This window comes from Antechinus flavipes, chromosome 1 (assembly GCF_016432865.1).
Source record: "Antechinus flavipes isolate AdamAnt ecotype Samford, QLD, Australia chromosome 1, AdamAnt_v2, whole genome shotgun sequence".
Classification (NCBI taxonomy): Eukaryota; Metazoa; Chordata; class Mammalia; order Dasyuromorphia; family Dasyuridae; genus Antechinus; species Antechinus flavipes.
The window spans coordinates 630,578,832-630,594,067 of record NC_067398.1 but is presented as its reverse complement, the minus strand read 5'-3'; positions in this window follow the sequence as shown (position 1 = coordinate 630,594,067).

Genomic DNA, 15,236 nt, shown 5'->3' with positions numbered 1-15,236 from the left:
TAGAAAATAAATACACAACGGCATGATGTCATTTTTATGGGTATTTTATGAGTATAATAACCCAGGAGAAAAAAATTGCCTTTGACTGAGATGCAGTTGTAGTTTATGGAAATGACCACTTTGTTTCATCCTCTTCCCAACTTTCCTTTTGCATCCTTTACAAGTAAGTGATGTACCTGTCATGAGGAATCTCTTTTCTTATTCTCAGATGAGCATAGTTGTGGACTTGAAGTCTTGCTTTCCAGTATTTCTATATTAATTAATGTAGTCCTTATGACAATCAATTTCTATTTAATGATGCAGTCAGAGGTACTAAAATTGGAAAGATGTAAATGATGTTTCATTTTTATAGGTTCCTTTTTTTCCTTTTCCTTTTTTCTCAGAGGAAATAGAATTTGTCTCCTGTTTTGATTCTTCATTCATTTCCTGGGCTGGAATAGAACATTTTGCAAGGATCTTTCTTAATTGAAAGTTTGGTCCTTCCATCAGCCAATTTAATCCCCTGAAACATCCAGACTACCAGACAAGTCATTACCACATGTGAATGCATTAGCTTGAAAATTGATTAATCCATCATGTGAATGTTTCCAGCCACTCTGTGGCTGACAACAAATTCTAATGAATACCCATTGTACAGAGTGAGTTACAACAGAATTGACGCGTGCTTTCAATCAATCTGAGGGCCTCGGTTAACCTTTCTTGTTTTTGGCTGTGTCTTGCTATGTAGCATAACAATGCAAACGTGATGGGGCCCAATTAAGTTAGCCAGTGCCAATGAGGTTGAACAAAATTTGCTTATTATCCACATCTTAGCCACAACCAGCCCTTACTGGAAGACATATTCAGAGAATCAGAGAATTTTCAGGATTTATAGATTTTTTAATGTTAGAGTTGTAAAGAACCTCAGGACACTGAATTCTTGAACATATAATGGAGAGTATTGGATCCCCTGAAGGGAACAATCTGATCCAATTTTAGAGTACTGAATTTTGAATCAGAGAACCTGAGTTCAAATTCTTCCTTTATCACTCATTATCTATGTGATCTTGGCTAAGGGATTTAAACTCTCTGGCTTTAATTTCCTAGAATATAGAATGAATGTATATATCTAGATAATCTTGAATCTTTTTTCTATGTTTAAATCTGTAATCCCCACATCCCCTAGGTGCACACCAGAGAGCAGAAATGCTTGGTTTGGTCATGTAGTTGATTAGTAGGCAAATTGGGGAGAGGAAAGTAAATAAGCATTCATTAAGCCCCTACTGTGTGCCAGGCATTGTAAGTGTTTAACAAATATTATCTCAGTTGAACCTTACAACAATCCTGGGAGATAAATATTTTTATCATACTCATTTTTGTTATGTAGTTGCTTCAATCGTGTCTGACTCTTCAAGACCCCATTTGAGTTTTTCCTGGCCAAGATGCTAAGTGGTTTGCCATTTCCTTTTCCAGATCATTTGACAGATGAGGAAACTGAGTCAGGCAGTGGTTAAGTGAGGGTCACATAGCTAGTACATATCTGAGGCTGGATTGGAACTCAGGTTTTCCTGATTCTATCTTGTGCTCTTTCCACTGTGTCAATCAGAAACTGAGATAGAAGGAAATTAATTGTCCTTCCCAGGCTTATATAGTTAGCAAGTGACTGAGAATGGATTTGAATCCAGGTCTTGCTGACTATAGAACTACTGCTCTACCTGCTGGGCCATCTCCTGAATCCCACTCTTGAAAATATTCTATTACTAAGTCAGCTCTCCTTTTTGCAGATGAGAGGATTCTGACCATGCCTTTTATTGTCCTTCTGTTCTGTATTGGAACTAATCACAGCCCAATTCCAGAGGGTAGCAACAGTGAGAACAATTTTCTTTGTTTCCCCTAGCCTGAGCCTTCTTTTACAAAATGCTAAATAATGAGGCTGATTTGTAAGGCTGCATTGACTCTTTGGTGCCTCTGGGATATCATTTAGTAAACTAACTGTTTGGGAAGTGCTTCCTACATGGTCCCCTATGTCTCTGGACCTGATTGTTAGCTCCAAGATGTATTGATGGAACTTAGTCAAAAAATAACTCCAGGCAGTCAGTAATGATAAATCAGACCCAGAAACAATAGAATTTGGATTTAGGCTTAGAGGAAGGAGGAAAAATTGAGGTAGGAGAGAAGAGGATTTAGAATATTACAAGGCCTCTCAGAGGAGAGGTAAAGAAGGGATCTGATTCCTTAGAGTCTCCAAATTAATTAAATTAAAAGACTTGCTTATTATCTACAACCAGCCCTCAGTAGAAGACATATTCAAAGAATCAGACTTGCTCAGGGTCACATAGCAAGTAAGTATCTGAGGCTAGATCAGAATTCAGGATTTTCTGATTCACAGACAGTTGCTCTATCCTGTGGCACTGACAGGGTAGTTCTAATGATATGTAATAATGTTTATGTGCAACAAATGCGCTCAGAGAAACAATTTTAGACTGTCTTGAAGCTAACTAGACTAACCAAACTACAGCTTAAAAATATTTTGGGGGGAATTGTTCTGGCTTCTTCTTTAATCAAAGGATTCTTCCACACCAGTCTCTGTTCTGCAATCACATTGCTATTAACCTCCCAGAATTCAGTTACCTCTTCCTAAAGCATCTCTTCTACCCTACCCTCAACTTTTCTATTCTTTTTCCTATGGTTCCTCTGCCAGAGATACCCACATGAATCTTCTTAATGAGGTTCCAACTCTTGGACCTTTCCCCAGAAGCAGAGCTTGGGAGCCAAGGGTAAACTATGCCCACCACAATTGTCAACTTCTGTACCCCTTATGCTGGAACTCAAATCCCCTCTTCTTCTTTGTAGTGTTTGTGATTTTGTGTTGTGTTGAGATGGGAAAGGCAGAGCAGTGGATTGAGCACTAAGACTGGAATCGGGAAGACCTGAATTTATATTTGACTTCAGATACTTATTAGCTGAGCCACTTAATCTCTGTTTGCCATAGTCTCTTCAATTGTGAAACAAGGATAATAGCAGCATTTACCTCCCAGGGTTTCTATGAAGATCAAAGATTAAAATAATATTTGTCAAGTACTTAGCAGAGAACCTGGCACACAGGAAGCTTATATAAATGCTAGTTATTATTATTATTATTATTTAAGGCTCCTTCTTACTAAATGTCTAAGGCAGATCATTCTTTTTCTAGAACTGTCTACATCAGAATCCCCAAACACTAATAAATTAGATTGTGATTGGGAAATACTTAACAAAATGAATAAAAATACAATAGAACATAGACAATGTTAAAATATAGTTTTCTATGTCAAGATGCAGTTTACAAGAATTCTTATGTACAATCTAGAGACATCTTTTCTATTTCTGTATGACACCACTAGTCTTCAATTAGTTCCAATGATCAGTAATCAAATCTTAGAATGATGTTACATTCCCTTCCAAGAAAAGGGCTGAAGAGGCAGTAGAAGATAGCTTCCTTGATGGATTGTCTGATTTAGTATCTCAAAATCAAACCAACTGATTTAGTTCAAAGGAGCTTTGGAAACCAGCTATTATAGTTCAACAAGTTGCTGAAAAAAATCTCTAATAAAATACAGTTATCCTTTCTCCATCACAGGGGTTAGTGGCACAGAGATCTGAAAATTGGAAAATCCACATAACATTTTTTGTGATTTTTTTCTTTTTCTTTTTTATGGGGCATTTATAGTATTTTATTGTAAATTTGGGGTTGAATATTTGGTAGGAGGCTACATATAGGACAATGTTAAATAAAAATGCTATATAAAAAAGAAATTTTTCTGTATTACTTGCTGGCCTTTATATCTTGTCTGCAGCTTCTACACAATTCTCCCCCAATATTTTCATTTAATATCTTATGCTGACTCAACCATAATATATAGAAATCTCAATGAGGAAAATTGTGATGTGAAAGGAATAGCTGGATATCCAAGAAAACTCATTCTTCAAGATCACCAAGCAAGTGAGTAAGAGAAGGAACCCATTTCTTTTCTAGGTAGCCTGTTCTGCTTTTGGATAGGACTAATTATGTGAAAGGTTTTTTTTTTATTTTTATTTCAAGTTTAAATTGGCTTTTCAATTTCTAAACAGTCTTCCTGGTTGTTCTCTCACAGACAAGTAAAATAAGCTTATTCCCTGTGTATATACAATAATCCTTAAAATATTCAAAGACAGCTACTCTGCTTTTCCCTCTCCACCTTCCAAGTCTTCTTTAAGTTAAATATCTGTATACAACAAGTCTCTAGGCTATTGGAATTATAGTTGTCCTCCTTTATACACTGAACCCAAGACAGGTTTTATTAAGGGATAACTTGTTCAATCTAGTTCTTTTGATACCTGACTTCTTTAACTTCTGTAATACCTTTTAGACTTTCAGACTTGATTATTTCCCCATTCTTTCCTAAAACCATCTCTGGGGAGATATAATCACATAAGGTTTTCTGAATTAGAAAACTGTATCTAGGTGGATCACACCATGTTCCCATTAGCTCATCATTAACCCAAGTAACATTTTCTAGATCACTGCATGACTCAGTTTAAACTTCAGGGGTTTATCTGTTGCTGAAAAGAAAAAGAGAATGCTAAACTGTTCTCTCTCTCTCTCTCTCTCTCTCTCTTTTTTGACAAAATTTGCATTAGGACACACATTCTTAATTACATGAAAAGTAGAAAAACCAGTCATAAAAAGAAAATATTATAGTTACATAACTATTTGATTCAGGAAACATTTTTGCAGAATCCCAGAACTAGAATAAACATATTTTTCCTACACATATATAGTGATTATCCAAATAGAACATAAGCTCCTAGAGGACAGGAATTGTTTCATTTTTGTCCTTTTATTTCTAATACCCATCACAATGTTTGTAACATAATAGGTAATAAATAAATGTTGTTTGATTAATTCATTGAATACATCATCTACTCTTAAGGCTAAAGCTCTGAGTACCTTCAACCAAATTTCCTACAACGTTTTCTCTACTTTCCTCACCATCCCAGTTGCTCTGAACACAGTCCAACTTGTCTATGTCCATCCCAAAATACAGAGCTTTGAACTGAATATAAAACTATAGAAGCAATGTGTGCCAGGCAAAGTGCAAAGGATTTATTGCCTCCTTCATCCTGGATATTATGCCTTTAGTTGAGCATAAGCATGGAAATAGTATGGGGTTTTTGCTGACTACTGTGTCATACAGTTGACTTACATTATGCCAAAATTCTCAGGTCTCTTTCATAGGCATTGTTTAACTAAGCACAACCCCCATCACATGCTTCCAAAGTTTACGATTGAATTCCATTTATCTCCACTAAACTACATATTAAGAGACTAATATTCTAGTCTATCAAAAGACTTTTGAAATGATGACTTCTTCAACCAACATTTTAACTTTTACTTTCTACTATAGAGTAAAATTCTGATAAGCAAGCTATCTTTGTCTTCATCCTCGGCAATAATAAAAAACAGTATGCAGTACTGGGTTAAGGACATTCCATTAGAGACATTCTACAAGATATCAAGTCATTAATGATCGCTATTCCCATTTTCCACTCAACTGTATTCCTTTGACCTCCTCATTTTGCCATCAGGAACCTCATCATCTTGTAAGATCATACTAGCCTTGGTACCTCATCTTAGTACTCACTCATTGGAAGTTGGAGAGTGATTCTCCAAATCTCTATTTATGGAAGGTTCTCAGGAAAAACATGTTTTTACTTTCCACTAGGCTGCACTCCTTTGGACTTTTCATCATGCCCTGTGCCTGGTACTTTCCTTTTCCTTTCTTCTCTTCCCCACCTCAACCTCTTGCTTAGATTCTAAGTTCCTTGAAGGAAGGGGCTTTCTGTTTCCCATTTATATGCCCCAAATTTAGCATGGTGACTGACATACAGTCAGCACTCAAGAAATATAAATAGGGTAACTAGGTATTTAACCAACTAAATCATGTACTTGTACTACATGTACTATATGTACATGTACTCTTCTCTCACTAACACCTCTTTATCTTATTCACAAAGCCATCATAAAGAATATCATCACATGTTTTGCTGAAATCAAGGTATACTGATTATCTACAGCATTTTCCAGATCTACTAGGCTTATATTCTTGTCAGAAAAGGAAATGAGGCTCATTATTCTTCCAGAATCTTTTTCAGATGAAGCCATGCTTAAAAGTACTTAGAAATGAATGTTTCCTCTTTTAGATGGCCTCAAACCATACCTTCAATAGTATGTTATAGAAATCTGTCAGGTAACAGAGCCAGCTTTATTCGTCTATAATTTATGTAATTATTCTCCATTTTAGTATTTACCATTCTTCAGTTACATAATAACAGAATCAGAATTAGAAGAGATATTAGAGGCCATTTAATTTAACTTTTAAAATTGGATATGAATTCTAGCTCATTTACTATGACATAAACAAAAAAAAAGTCATCAAAGTTTTTTTTTTTTTTTTTTTTTTTTTTTAATACTCCAGTCATGGCACAATTATTGTGTCCTGAGACACTTTGGGATATATAATTGTTAGTAATATTTTCCCTATTTCAAAACTAAATTGGTTTCTTTGCAAAGTGTACACATTACACCTAAATCTTCATTCTGGGCTCGAAAGGACTAAGCAAATCCTTATTCTAATGTCACAGATCCTGGAAGATAGTTAACTTATTCCTTGTGTCTTCTCTTTTTTTTTAGTTAAGCACTCTCAGTTTCTTTAACTGATCCTTCAAGGACATATCATCATGTTGTTCTCTCCTCTTTCCAGATATTTTTACCTTGGAAGGTGTATTAAGCACCCATTTTGAGCAAGTTCTTATGTCAAGTGCTGAAGGATGCAAAATTGAAGAAAACAGTTCCCCTTCTTAAGAAGCTGAAAATGAAGTAAGGGAGATAGGATGTACATATAAATAACTAAAATATAAACAGGAATCTTTAGCAGGTAAGCTCCTTGAGCACATGGATTTTTTTTGGTCCTTGGATTCCCAAATCTTTGCCCAGTAGGCTTGCAGAGTAGATACCTGATCTAAACAAGAGTAAGAATTCTGCCAAAATGTCTCTCTTTTCAATCTCCTATTCATTTCATCTGTACTTTTTAATAGATCACTTAGTTTTGTGTTTTCTTCCTTCGTTCCTCCCTCCTTCCTTTCATCTTTATCTTCTTTTTTCTTTCCTTTCCTTCCTCCCATCCTCTCTTTTTTTCCTCCCTTCCTCCCTCTTTCCCTAGCTCCCACCTTCCCTCCCTCCCTCCTTCTTTTCTTTCTTTCTTTCTTTCTTTCTTTCTTTTTTCTTTCTTTCTTTCTTTCTTTCTTTCTTTCTTTCCTTCCTTCCTTCCTTCCTTCCTTCCTTCCTTCCTTCCTTCATCATTCCCTCCCTCCCTTCTTTCCTTCCTTCCTTTCCAGGATTGGTCCAGTATCCTTGGCAACCTGTAAGAGTTTGACTTTTATCGTGCGGACATTATAAAGCTAATGATGTCATTTGAGAAGAGTTATGGCGTGATGAAATCTGTAGAAGATTACTCTAGAAATGGTTTGTGGAATGTACTGAAAAGGGAAGTAATAAAAATAGGGATGTATTGTTGTAATAACCTGTGTCAGTGATTATGTCTTGAAATAGGTTGATGGTAAGGCAATTTGGTGAAAGAAAATATAAAAAAGCATTGCATCAAGGGTCAGACATATTCTATTAGATGTGCAGGGTATTAGGTATATAGAGCAGGGCAAAACAGTGGTATGTTTTGGAACAAGCCTTGGATCTGATGTCAAAATGTTCCTCAAGCTTCCCATCTTCTGATAATTACCACCTAGGTAATCTAGGACATTTATTTACTTTCTTTATTTGCAAATAAATTATGCATTCTGTTAAGGTTGCCAAGATCCCTACAGAGACTTAAAAGATTTTGTCAAGAATATAGATTCCACTGATTTTGTAATGCAAAGTTATCATTGCTTAGACCTTTGCTGTTCTCTAAGCCTGAGGCTTCAGTACAGAGCATACAGCTTGATGCTTTCAAAAAACCTTTCTCAGAGAAATACATAATACAAGTTAAGCACAAATAGGTATAAAAAGCATGCCATTAAGTAACCAGAGTTCTTCGAACTAAACTTCTCTGTTATGAGTAAATCATTTTTTTTTGACCTTCCTTCTATTAGCACAATCAGTGCTGTAGCTCTAGTATAAAGATTTGTTAGCTCACTCTGCTTTTATCTGATATCTGCACGTTCAGAATTAAGCAAAGGCAGATGTTGTCATGGGGGCTATTCATAATAACAGGACATTTATATAGTACTTACTAAATTCTAGTTTACTGTGCTAAGAGCTTTATAATTATTATCTCATTTGACCCTCACAACAATCCTGGGTGCTGTTATCATCCCAATTTTATATATGAGGAAATTGAGGCAAACAAGTTAAGTGCTTTGTCTAAGGGTCACCTAGCTATTAAGTGTCTGAGGCTAGATTTGAACTCAGGTCTTCCTCCACTCCACCATTAACCTCCCTTCACTACCTCCCTGACACTAGCAGTACTTGCTTTCATATTTCTGCAGCCCTTCCTCCCTAACTACAGTGGCAACTATAGTGGTAAAAAGAATTCACTGTAGTGAACCATGAGTTTTAAGATGAGCTTTCAACTCAATGAATTTCAAGCCTTTTTATCGATTAGTGCAGCCATTTCTAAACACTCTGATCTTGGAACAGCAGAACTTGTTTTATCGTTTTGCTGCCACCTGGGCTTCATTAACTATGGATTCATTGTTAATGTGGCCACAACTGCTCTTCAGGAATTTATTGGGAATTAAAAGGGTTAGGCTTTTTTTTTTTTTTTTTTTTTTTTTTTTTTTTTTTTTTTTTGCTCACAGTCATAAACAGCCAAGATAATTTAATATTCAACAAAATATGCCAATACCCATCAGAGATTAACATTTAATCACCATCTAAGGTAAAATACAATGAAGCCAAAACTTTCTTAGTAAGCTGAATGTATGTACTTAGTCATACCCTGGAAGCCCAGAGAGATCTCATTTTCAGTAAGAAACTGGCAATAAATCTTCCACGGTCTTTCATACTTTAGCACTGGGTTCCATGTTTTGCCTCAATTTTCTTGGCATTGTGCATTTCTGTTAAGTACCACTTAACACTTCCAGGGTGTCTAAGATCACTGTCTTAGTGATGGAAAGTGAATCACATATTCTCATACACTCTTATGTTCAGAATAAGATCAGTGAGTCCAATTCAGAAAGTGGTTGGGATTGAAACAGCTTCCTGATTACTTAGTTCCTCCTAATTCTCTATGAAAAGTCTGACTTTTAGCTACACCCAAAGAAAGAACACTGGGAAATGAATATAAACTGCTTGCATTTTTGTTTTTCTTCCCGGGTTATTTCTACCTTCTGAATTCAATTCTCCCTGTGCAACAAGAAAACTGTTCAGTTCTGCACGCATATATTGTATCTAGGATATACTGTAACCTATTCAACATGTAAAGGACTGCTTGCCATCTAGGGGAGGGGGGGAGGGAGGGAGGGAAAAAAATCAGAACAGAAGTGAATGCAAGGGATAATGCTGTAAAAAAAAAAAAATTACCCTGGCATGGGTTCTATCAATAAAAAGTTATTTTAAAAAAAAAGAAAAAAAAAAAGAAGAAAAGTCTGGCTTTTCCTCTCTTTTGAACTTTTATGGGCACTGAATCCTATGAGAAGTCTTAACCTGCAAATCCCCTAATCACCTCACCCCATTCACCAAAGTGATGACACAGGAGAGTTGAAGTCAGAAGATCTGAATTTTAAATACTCTTTCTACTATTCTGTGAAGAACAAGTGACTGGACATCTATAAGATTAGAGAGTTGGTATAGATGTTTTCACCAGTCCCTTCCTGCTCTAGATTTATAATCATTCAAATTTTAAAATTTTATTTTATTTTTCAATTTCTATCCATCTCTTCTCCTCCTTCAAAACTGACAAAAAAAGGAAGAAAAACAAAATCCTTGTAACAAATATGTATAAAATAGGTAATGAAGTGAGAAAGTAGATAGAATGCTGCACTTGGAGTCAGGCAGCCCTTAGTTCAAATGTGATCTCATATACTTGCTATCTGTGTGATCCTGGGCAAGTTCCTTAACTTTTGTCCGCCTCAGTTTTCTCATCTATAACATGAAAATTAAGATGTACTGACACAGTTGTTCTGATATAAGATATTTAAAGTGCCTCGCAAGTCTTAAAGCATTATATAACAAATTCTAGCTATTATTGTTAAACAAATCCCTACATTGTCAATGTCTTTTTCTGATGTAGTGAAACCAGGACATGGATCAGTAGAAGTAATGTATCAGTCATTTTCAGCACATGTGTGAGCTTTCATCATCATATGACTCTCTCTCAATGATTTCCTTTGAAATTTTGTATCCAGAAGAAGGTAGGCAAATCCTGATGTTTATAATATAACATTTTTAATTCAGCCCCTTGTGACATATATTAGTATCTCCCCTCCCTCCCCCCTCCCCCCCCCCCCCCCCGCCCCCCCCCCCCCCCCCCCCCCCGCTTTCCTCTACTCATGGTCCACCTCCAATCTAGACCCCAGTTAACAATACATCTTCTCTTTTTCACTCACATAATTATCCATTAGGTGCATTAGCCAAATTTCGTATCAGTTTGTTGCCTTCTATCACTGTTTCCTCCTTTATCCCACATCTCACCTGAAGACATTGTTTTTCTCCATAACATGGCAAATCTCTTCAGTCATGCAAATGATCCTATTCCATTCCATCTTCTACAGTAGATTGCCCTTCTATCATTTCCATTCCTCAAACTTATCTTCAGTCTCTCCCTATCTAATCTACTCTATTAACTGATTCTCATGTTCACCTATCACCTTGATCCTTCCATTCCCATTATCATCTCTTTTGTTCTCTTTTGCCCCAGTTTAAACTTTTCCACCTACAAAACTCCTCATAATCTCTTTTAACCTCTCATTCCACTGAGCCTCCTCTCTCCAAAGTTTAAAATTATCCATGATTATCAGATCCAATGGCATTTTCTCAATCTTCATCTTTTTTTTTTTTTTTTGAACTCTCTGCAGCCTTTTAAACTGCTGATCACTCCCTTATCCTTGATACTAACTATTCTCTGAATTTTTGGAAAACCATTCTCTCCTGGTTCTCCTCCAGTTTATCATTCTATTGAACATGTTCTCTCCAAAATTATTAATGATCTCTTAGTTCCTAAATTTAATAGTCTTTTCCCAATCATTATTCTTCTTGTAATTTTTGAAACTTTACCACTTTTTCTTTGTTGATCCATCTTTTTAGGTCTTCTGGTTCTCCTACTTATTTGACTACTTCTTCTCTGTCTTTTTTTCAAACTGGAATTTCATCCACATAATGCCCTCTAATCGTAGAAACTTTCCCTCCATAGTATTATAATACAGTGATGTTGACCTTACTGATGTCACTGCCTTACTTATGAAGAATAGAAGTATTCTTCATATAAGATACTCTATTTCCCAACTCCATGCATTTTTCACTGGCTGTCTCCTATGTCTGGAATCTTTTTACTTCTTTTGTCCAATTCTTCCATTTCCTGGGTTCCTTTAATTCTCAGGTATAATTTCACTTTTTGAAAGAAGCTTTTCCTCATTTCCCTTAATGTTAATGTCTTTTTAAAGAGATTACCTTTGAATAAGAGATATGTGTGTACACATACATACATATATACACACATACACACATTATAATTGTGTAGCTATACACATATCTTGTAGTTTCTAAGTTATTTGTATGGTGTTTCCCTCTAACTTTCCCTCATTTCAAATTACTCTATTACTGTCAAATGAACCACAATCATCCCAGACTCCCAGGCTTGTAATCATAATGCCATCTCCGATACCTCCTATCCCCACCCCCCCAACACACATCATATCCAAAATTTTGAATATTTATCATTGCAATGCAAATTATAGATGTGTATTCATTATTCCCCATGGTGAGGAAACTGATCTTTCATATTTTTTCATAATTAATCACTTATTTTATCCTATAGAAGAAAGGGAAAAAGGGAAGAAAGATAGGCAAACTTTAAAAAAATGTATCTTTAAAATTTGCAAGCAATTTACATACATTATCTCTCAATGGGCTTTATTATTTCCATTTGGCACTCAGCTTAATAGATATTATTCTTTTTACACTATAGCTCAGACAATTCAGCTGTTGCTCAAATCCCATGTCTCACTGGCAAGTAGCCTCCAAAGGCAACTTATTCACTAATATTTACAAATTTTAAAAGATTCACAATCTAATCAGGATGGATATCTCCTCCACAACATGGATTTCATCTATAATTACCACACCTATGGAGGTGTGGTATGTCAAAACAAAAATAAGATAATAATAATGGAGATGATGATAAACTGGTGGTTGTAGTACTGTCAATAGTCAATGAACTTTTCTAAGCTTCAGCTTATTTGGGCTAGCCCTCAAATAACAGATGCCTATTCCATTATTGGAAAGAATGTTAAACAATTCTATATATATATTTATCTATATCCACATACATCTCTCTCTCCTTTCCGTTTATCTATCTATCTATCTATCTATCTATGATGCCCATTTATATACACTTAAAGGCATAGATATTTATATTTTCCTCATGATCCTGTCATTTGCTATTATCTCAATCTTTCAAAGAAAAACAGGAATTTGGAGATTTCGTGTGACTTATCTGTCTAGATATTTTGAGTACCTCGCTACTCTTCTTTTTATTTTTGTGGCTTTTTAGTAAACCTACAAAAATTCTATTAGCAAAGAAGCAGTGCCCTCTGAAACCCCATTATTATTTTTCAGATATGCTTTTGCACTAGCACTGGGAGCACTAGATAATAATTTTTCTAATTTTTTGGGGGGAGTAACAATAATGATAAATGGAATCTACTGTCCTTTTTTTGGGTTTGGCTGTCAAGAGAGAGAGTATCCTCCCCAGTGGAATCAGAGACCTTTTTGAAATGAGGAAGTATTAGAGAGGAAGTTGGGATGATGGTCACTTACCTGGGCCTTTATGAGACACTGGATTTAAGCATAGTCTGGCTTTGTCTGTCATTGACTTTCTTGTTGTTGCTTGTCCTTTATTTTCAAAGATATATACTGACATCACAGGGTGATGTCTTGACTTGCAAGTGAATTGGACTTAAGTGAACCAGACTTGCACAAAACATCAGCTGCAGTCTTCCAGAGTCATCAATATCCAGACAAAAGCCAAGATGACTCCCAATGGCCCCAGATGCAATGAATGACCTTGGTATATTTGATATTTGATGAGCCTCTAAGCACTCCACAGCACCTACTTCAACCATCATCATGGCTGTTGGAACAAATTGTTCTTCTTCATTCATTCCACCCAAGAGAAAAGACTTCATATTATTGTGATAGTCATCCTCCTAACGCACCAATGTGTTTAAGGCCTGTCAGTTACCCTAAACCTGGTTTAGTCCATTTATTGAGATGGCTTTACCTGTCCATGGCACATGCTACAACTTCTTGAACCACAGGTGAGAGTTGGATGAAACAATAACATCAAAAGTAGATGAGTAGTCTTGAAAAGGACAGAGTAAGTCCTTATACCAGGGGTGCTAGTCCTTCCTGAGGATCCCATAAAGTCCCAAACAAATCATGCTTGAAGAAAAATATTGGCCTTAAAGTCAGAAAATCTAAATTCCATTACCAAATGGCATTAATTAAACCTGTAGCTCCTATCTCACATGACTATTGTGATGATCAAATTATATCATGAAAGTAACTTGCTTGTAAACTTTAAAGTTGCTATAAAATATTAGCTATTATAATTGTTATGTGATTGACCCTGACCAAAGGAATGAGGGAATCTACAAAAGCAAAATAGATAGGTAGACTTATTACCTGAATTTAAAGCCTTCCTTCACTATTGACTATTTTTATGATCCTGATAAATCACTTAATATCTCTGGGCCATAGAATCAGTCCTATCCTATGGAATATGGACAATATTATCTCAAAAATCTTTTCCAGCCTGAAATTATATAATCTTAAATCACCAAATATATCTAACACCCAGTTTTCTCATAGGAATAGCTGTCATTTTAAAATTGGAAAATGATGACAAGGTCATATATCATTACTTTACTTAACTTTACTTAAGTAGTTAAGTAATTAATGAAGTAAGTAGTTAAGTAGTAAGTAGCAAGTTAAGTAATTCATTCAAAATCCAGGACAGATGAGTCAAAAGCCAGAATTGAGGTTACTAGGAGAAATATTAAGAATTTCAGATATCCAAATAATACCACTCTGATAGTAGAAACTGAAGAAGAGTGAAGAACTCTCTTGATGAGGGTGAAGTAGGAAAGGGTAAAATCTGACTTGAAATTTAACATCAAAAAACTAAGATCCTGGCAACTGGTCCTATTGCTTTTGGGCAAATAGGGGAGAAAAAAACAAAAGTAGTATCAAATTTTATATTCTTGGCATCAAAGATCACTGCAGACAGAGACTGCAGCCATGAAATTAAAAGTCACTTGTTCCTTGGAAGGGAAACTATGGCAAATCTGGACAGCACATAAAATGCAGAGATATCATCTTGCTGACAAAGGTCCATGTATTCAAAGGTTGTTTTATTTTTTCCAGCAATTCATGGCTATGAGAATTGGACTATAAAAAATGCTGAACACCACAGAATTGATGCTTTTAAATTGCGTTGATGGAGAAGATTTTTGAGTCATTTGGATAACAAGTAGATCATATCAGTCAATACTTGAATTAATTCAAACGATTCACTGGAAACTCAAATGCTGAACCTAAAGTTGAAATACTTTGGCCACATAATGAGAAGGATTTATCAGAAAAAAAATCCTGATGTTTGGAAAGGTTGAAGATAAAAGTAAAAGGGAATGGCAGAGGATGAGATGGATAGATAGTGTCATGGAAACAACGAACATGAACTTGGACAAACTTCAAGGAATAGTGAAGAATATAAGGACCTGTTAGGCTACAGTACATGGCATCATGAAAAGTAAGACACAACTCAACAACTGAACAACAACACAAATACATAACTGACATAGGAATTTGATTTGAGTGATAATAGAGTCAGGGAGAAAGACAGAGAATGGGATAGAGCGTCAATGTAAAATATAAAGCTTGAACAATGCCAAACTTTCTATAGAAACAAAGGCTTATTTTAAAACACTATTATCAATGAAAAGCACGAAGAGGACAATAAAGA